This window comes from Sprattus sprattus (assembly GCF_963457725.1).
Source record: "Sprattus sprattus genome assembly, chromosome: 5".
Lineage (NCBI taxonomy): Eukaryota > Metazoa > Chordata > Actinopteri > Clupeiformes > Clupeidae > Sprattus > Sprattus sprattus.
In genome coordinates this window covers 19,847,235-19,855,337 of record NC_137924.1, presented here as the reverse complement: position 1 = coordinate 19,855,337, position 8,103 = coordinate 19,847,235, and positions in this window count along the sequence as shown.

The window sequence follows — 8,103 nt, the reverse complement described above, 5'->3', positions numbered from 1 at the left end:
AAAAAGCCCACAATCCAATACATTTGCAATACAGAATGCATGAAAATAGTAAAAAAAAAAAAATTGCCTTATCATCATAAATTGATGAATAGACATTTAGTAATTTAGCAGACGCTTGTATCCGTGTTTTGCAAATAAGAAATTCAACTTTTTCCCCAAATACACAGCAACCATGTTATTTGTGGATCAGGTGACTTTTGGCACAGTTTTTCCGCTTGTACGAGGTGCAGATGTAGACGCTTGTAGGAGCCGCAAATGCAAAGGCACCAAAAACAGCAGGTGGTACTACAGGGGCATTTGCCTTCCATTCACCTCATCATTTTTTTTTAAAAGTCATTGTTATCAGGTATGACTACAGATAGCTCTATCTTCCACAGTAAGTATAAGTACATCACACAGATAGCAGACATGATTATTCATAGCCTTCCAGACTGAGCTCTGTGAACAGCAACTTAATGGTGCATCCAGATATCAGAACTACAACTGTTAGGAGAAAAGCACAGTGTTTTGATGTGTTGCACAAACCAGGGTAGTTAACATTATAGCATTACCAATACAGCTAGCAATATACTAAGTTACATGTTCCCAATTTGTAGCTATCTGTGCAATATACCTTAAGGTAATGTGGAAGACAGAGCCATCTACAATAACAGCTAATAATAAAGATGTGAAGAAAATTGGGAAAAAAACAAAAAAAACCTTTCTGTCACTAAATTGTTGTCACATAGATGTACTTTAAAGAAGCATTCCGGATCAATTGCTATTCTCTAACGATATGCTAGAGGGTAAAACTAACAAAATCTCTTTAAATTGGCTGACTTTGACATTATGACAAACTAGTTACTCAACAACTGTCCTAACACAGTCAAACATCAAGCAAGTGCAACACAAGACAAAGCAAGACAGCAAATAAGCTACTGTCTAGTTCGACAGACAGTAGAAAGCCGGGCGGTGTCAGGCAATCTTACATTTAGCAGTTATAAGCCTATGGACCCTGGTATAGCAATGGCACGGAGGACAAGCTGTTATTTTAAGGTAAAACTGCTTATCCTAACCCTAATCCTGAAGTATAATTGTTGCATGCTGTTACTTAAAGATACAGAGTTTACAAATACCTGATATAATCCCTGTTTTGATCATTGTAAAAAAGTGAAAACATATTTCATTAAAGTCTCAGTCAGACTCAGTCAGCTCATTCATAAGATCTTCTTCATGAATCAGAAGGGCTTGAAATAAAGCTTCTGCTACTGCTTTAGTGGTTGTGCTCTCCAAGATCTTCCTCATCTGCTCTTGGGGTGTTTTTTCTGCCCGCACATTGGAAGCCATTTCTGGATGGAAACTATTCTGTTTCAGTTCATCCAGAATTGGTTGCACATTTTTCACTTTCTGTGTCAAAGCGCTGATATTGCGTTTAAAGAAACCAAGCTTGTCTGAAAGAGAAATATACATTAATACAACACATACGTTGACTGCTGCTTTTAGAGATAGCTGCTTGTCATAAAAGGGCACAAATGCACATTAACTTAATGCACCCATACTTAAGAACTTTCAAGGGCCTCGTTTCCCGATAACGACGTATCTTAACGTTCTACGTGGATTTTGGCGACATAGTAGACTCAGTAACACTTTCTATTTACGAGCGTTTCCCGAACATCATCTTAAAGTCAGGTGCACGAGCGCCACGTGCACGAGTTCTTAAGTATCTCTTAGGGTGGAGGTCGCCTGTTCATCGATGTCAGACGAGTCGATTTTCTCACTTGTGTATACATGGGTTTCTCGGCTACGTCATCACTGGTTGCGTGCGCAAGAAGTGGATGAGAAAGCTGTGGAGGAAGGCAACATGACAGGGAGTTGTTGTGTGGTGAACTGCTCTAACAGAGTTGGTAAGATGTTCAGTATACCTAGGAGGAAGCATCCGTTTGCCAGGAAAAATAAAATATCAAATCAAATGAAATATAGAAAAAGGCTCAACAATGTACAAGGTTACGTTTGGGAATATGATGAGGGTGTGTGCAAGCATTCATGGCAACAGAATAGGGAACGGTAGGCTAAATAAGTAATAAACAATACATTTAAACTGGGCTTTCTGTATTCATTTGTATTAGGGTAGATGGCTTTCTGCCGCGGATTTGCGCGCGTAGCCTTCAATGTTTGTATACAAGAAACCCATGTATAGGCTCATGAATGAAGTTCCAATATAACAAGTGTCGACATAAGAACAATACCTCAATAAATATATATAGGCTAGCGGGTGCCACCCTCTTGATTGATTTCCAGCCCGGCTCAATGACATGTCAATTTCCTAATATTGCAGCCTAACTACACAGTCAGAAAAGCCATCTCCTTAGTTCAATAACATATTATTTTGTATAATCTTTATTTTCAAATACTCAATATTCTTTATTTCTATTTTGATGGGAATAGGCAGGTGAAACAATGACATTCTCATGATGTGCTATACACAGAAACATCGTTTGGATTTCTTCTATAAAAGGCCGAACAACGCCCCTGGTGGATTGCATCGCTAAGTGTGAAGTTACTACTGGATTGCATCGCTAAGTGTGAAGTTACTACTGGTCCTGACCACACGTAGAATTCTTCTCAACGAAAGATAAACTTAAGCTAAGTGCCGCGTCGGGAAACCGCTCTGCAACGTAGGATCCCTCTTACGACCGATTTCAAGTCCTTTTTAGGCTAAGTGCGCGTTCGGGAAACGAGGCCAAGAGCAATCCATGTACATACTTTGTAATGGCCACACTACTGAGCTGCACTTATTGTATGAAAACTACTAATAATTAAACACTTTAAACACGATAATATCACACACATATTTTTTCTCTGTTACTTAATGAATAGTTACAGTTTTATGGAATATTATTAGTACAAACACAAATATATTTCACACTTAGAGTTCTATTCCTTGATGGACAATTCTAGCAGTGATGGAAAGAACAACCACCTGAGATGGTGGGGCAAGGCCTCCTTTTTCCTGCACTTGCTGCATTTGCACCTGCATAGAAGGATTAGAAAGAACTGTTCTCTGATTGACTCAATGCAGTAAATGATGTTAAGTTTGTATGTGAGCAATAGACAGACATACTGAAATAGAGTTAAAGAGAGAAAGAGTTTCACAATAGCAGTTCAGCAGTATTTGGAAACATATATTAAGGGTAGAGGACTAACCTGAGAGTTGTGGCTTAGAAGATTTAGCACTGTTGGACCCAGAGGTATAGTTGAAACAGAAGGAAACATCCTCGTTCACAGTACTGTTTGTTAACTTTGGGGCAAAAATATGACTGTTATTTGTTGCCACCATAGATGAACCACTGTTGGGAAAGGCTTGTGGTGGGCACTCTTGGGAAGGACCATGTTTGCCTCCTGAAAAGTAGCCATATTAACATCACTTTTGAAATCACAGGTAAAATGACATGTGATTTTCTTTAACAAAAACAAACAAAAAATATGGTTACACTGATATATACTGAAGAAATTGCTGTTTGATCATTCTAAATAGGATAGTCAATAGTGCAAACAGTGAAATTGCATCTGCTGTAGCTTTACGCTACCTACCTTGGTACCCGTCGACATTGACCTCCATTTTAAAAGATTTCATGTTGGTATTGGCTGTCTCTGATGCCACAATAGTGCTGCCTTGATCTGCATAAACCTGATGGCCTGTTGCGACAGCAAGCATGGGACATTACTCATTTAATCCGTAAGTGTACTTTGCGGGAATTTAACAATGATAGCGCTTTGTTTCTCTTTAGAAGAAACTTGTAGCATACCTTCATTACTGCATAACTTCTGTATTTCAGGGAAATCTTTCCTCAGGATTACAACAAACTTTTGACAATTGTCTTCTCCTTTCTGGTGTATACATTTCAGCAGTGACTTAATCCGCTCTTTTCCATCTTGTTTACCTATAGTCTTGTGTTCCTTAACTGTTATCATATCCTCGACATGCTCCATCACCTTCTCAAAGTGATTTGACAACAGTGTGCATAGAGCTCCCTCATTTGACTGCAGGAATTCCATATTGTGACCTGAATCTCACACACACACACACAAAGTGAACAATCATGTTTTTGAATATTAATATTAATAGTTCCAGTTAATGAAATCGATGCAACTGGAATGGATTAAATACTCAGCAGCTTTATGCAAGGGCTAATTATAACTGTATTGCAGTATTTGAAATAACTGATCCAATGGAAAACGTCTAATTGGTAAGTAGATTTACGCTGGTTACAGTAAATGTGTAATGTAACCCACATTAATTTACATTTTGTCCGTATCGTGTTTGAATATAGGCTACATTGTATTTCACGACTTTTCGATGAGTTTTATCTTCGAATGGCAGCCATTACACATAAAAAAGACCTCCTGAAAATGCGCATATTTTTTGGACCCGGAAGTCGAAATCGCAGATTGACCAATAGCAGCTTGGTCCTTGAGCGTGGCCGATGAGCCAGAAAATGGAGCTAAACATACCTCGAAAAAAGCGCAGCCTAGCCTACGATAACTTTAGCGTCCTGTTTTGAGTTCAGCGCTACGGGCATTGTTGCTGCGAAAGTTCTGTAGACTCCATCATCCTTTAGCAAAAAGCCTTAGACATGACACAGACAAAACTTTTTTTTTTTGTATAGCCAATATAATATTCCTACAATTTAACGCAACGTTCATACCTTGAGATGAAGCCTTTACCTTGAGAAGTACACTTTCACTTTCAGGTATGCCTGTTACATCATTTCCTTATTGTTTGCTGTGAAAGCACGTCATCCATGCCGGATCAGTTTAGATATCCAAAGTATGCATTAGTCTACCTGCTTGTAATTTCAATGTGAAACATATTTTTTAGAATGTTTTGTTTTTCTGAAATAATTGATTCAATTGCATAGCCTTAATGCAGGCTAGTTTTTAACCAAGGCCTGATATGGCTTTAAATGTGCCTATGTTTCAACCTATTAGTTGAATAACCCAAATATTCGCCTCACCTGAACGGTGAATTGCTCGAAAAAAAAGTTAGCTAAATGAATAACTGGAAATGCACAATGAGGAGTTGTGAAATGTTCAATTGGCCTACTGACAAAATATTTCAACAGATGCATCATCCCATTTCAGGCCTGAGGATGCATCTGCCATTGATGGGTGTTTCTGTTTCTTGCCTTAAGACAGTTAAACAAATCAAGCTTATTAATCTTGTTCAGCCATATTTAGTTTTCACAAAACTCACAGATTTGTGTGGATTATGATAATTCCAATGCACTTAAATAATGCAATGCTGAAAATATTGTGTTGCACTTCAATAATGGCTTACAATTCTGAAAAGTATTTGACACAGGGTTTGTGATACAGTCACTACACGATGGTAGTCCGCTAGAACAGGGGTTTCCAACTGGTTTTGTCCCAGGGACCACCTTTCTGTCTAGAAAGTCATTTGCGGCCCACTGATGAGCCTGCACGCGCGCGCGTGTTTGTAACTGCCGCCGCCATGCCCCCTCCCCCTGCACAGATATTCTGCCTATAACACTTAAATATGTGCAGTTATCAGGGTAGATCACTAACCGCCGTTGCCACGCCCCCTCCCCCTGCGCACATACATAGTCGGTCTGTAGCATTTGTCAGTGTAATTTCTTCGATATTTTTCACAATATTAAAGAGTAATCTGGAAATGTGTTGAAATATCAAAGCGAATTCATAAAAATACAAAAATTCAATGGTGAACTGATCAACAGGCTCATGTCGCGGACCCCCTGCAATGCCGTCGCGGAACCCCTGCAATGACGTCGCGGACCACCATGGGGCCACGGACCCCTGGTTGAAAACCCCTGCGCTAGAAGGATGATAGTCACGCATGCGCACTAGCGATCAGTCGCTACCCAATGGTAGTCGCGCATGCGTCACTTTGCGACACTGTCGACAGCGGAATACAATTGCTAGCTACAGCAGGTGGAAGTTCGCGAAAGACGGGATACTTTAAGAAGTTTGGTCATTGTATACACATTTGTAAGTTCTTAACGTTTGTATAATAAAGAAGTTAAAGATTGACTGGATATCCTCTTTTTTTCTCACTGTCAAGTTCTATTGACCAGCACATCAATGCTTTATTTGTCTTACTTACTGCCTTTTTTTTTCTTTCTTCATAAAACAAACTATTTGCCTTTTACCCTAACTCCATCTCCACAATTTTAATAATTCAATATTACATTAAATATACACACATGCGTTAAGACAACCCCATATGTTGACGTTGACACTGATCTCAAAAAGAAACTGGAAAGCGCATCCCATGGTATCAAAGTGAGGCCACACGAAAATCGTGGCGGCCATTTTTTTGGGACCACTTTGATTATGACGGGCGATGAATATTAGATATAAGATATTTAATGAATTTGCATATTAAGCCTTATAGTAATTTCATTAATTTCATAAAACTTGTTATATAGCTTGTGTTTGCTTGATATATATATAAATATTTTCAAATATTGAAACTTGTTCTTCTATCGTATTTTATTAGTGTTGATGATTAGAACCTGGCCAATTACTATAAGGCTTTATATGCAAATTAATTTTAATCATTGGTCTCAAGCAGGAAAGTGGTCCCAACAAAATGGCCGCCACGATTTTTCTTGTGGCCTTACTTTGAAACTGTCAGAAACCATAGGATGCGCTATCCAGTTTCTTTTTGAGATCAGTGGACGTTGAGCCTTCTGCCGTAAACCGTTTGTGTCTGAGCATGCGCGATGTTCGGAACTACCAACGTGTAGCGGACAAGCATCGTGCAGTGACACAGGCTATATAATTTTATGCATAACTGGTTCTTCACTTGTGACAGTTGAATTCATTAATTCATCTTCATAGGCATAGGCTAAACTGGTGTATTGCTCACATGGCCTTAAGGTACTAAACATTATTCATGAATGTAAAGCGAATTTCAGCCTTACAGAATATCAATTATTGGTTACAACAAGTTAATAACAGGTGAAAATGTATTGTTTTTATTGAGACTTGCAGAACATTGATTTACACGCTTTAAACATTAGAAAAACACACCTGACATTGCATCAGACGTATGAGCTTTCAAAGTTCATGTTGCAGTTGTGTATAGCCTACTGTGTGTGCTCGTACCCCTGTCAGTTCAGAGGAAAACATTTTTCCAGCCCATTGCTGGGCATTACCACCATTTTACAACCATAAAATCAGGGACTGCTCAGAGGCTGCATCAGGTGATTTATGCCTCTGCCTGTTAATCTGTCTCACACCATAACGTACCTCACAACTGTGTTACAAACAGGCCCAGAGCAGCATGACTGTGGAGCCAAGCAAGTGTTTGGTGGCACCACGGGAAAGCCACGCTTGTGTAGTGCGGAGGCGTTTGGATGGCATCAAAGGCATCAGTCAGCAGGGGGCGCCTGTGCATGAACACTATGAGATTCCGTTCCTCGTTCACCACAACACGGCGACAAAAGCTGCTGAAGACGTAAGTGCAAATTGTCTTCTCCTCACCGGCATCCCCTCCGTCTCTGTGACATGTCTTTGTTGCGTTCGCGAGGTGTCTATGCATGGCTTGTTGTGTGTCCTCAAATGGCAACAGCGACTTGTCTGTGTGTGTGTGCACGCTCTGAAATCGTTTATTTGCCATTCTCTCCGCTCCCCTGCTGTTATGTTTTGGATGCTGAAACCCTGTGCATGGTTCTCTCTCCACTCACTTCCTCCCACTCACCCAGAGACCTGCACACCAACGCACAGATTGCTCGTTTTTGTCCAAAGAGCGGTGTTGTTTCCATGGCAACCAGCCCCAAAGGACAGACTGCAGTCAGGGTTGAGTTTCAAAGGGGGTCTGAGAAAGAGGAGGAGGAGGAGGGAGCTCATAGTTGGCGTGAAATTTAAGATCAGTATGGATTATCATGATCTTCACTGTTGTAAGCCTTTTCCACTGGTGATGTGAAGCCATTTTTGACAGCAAAGGGGGGGAAAAATCAGCGTAAGGATGGGGATTTTGCTGATGTGTGTTTTGAGATGATTTTACTTGAGTGGGATAAAGGATATTAAATGTTTTGTGTAATTGTGTATATGAATATGTTTTAAACACAAAACAAAAGC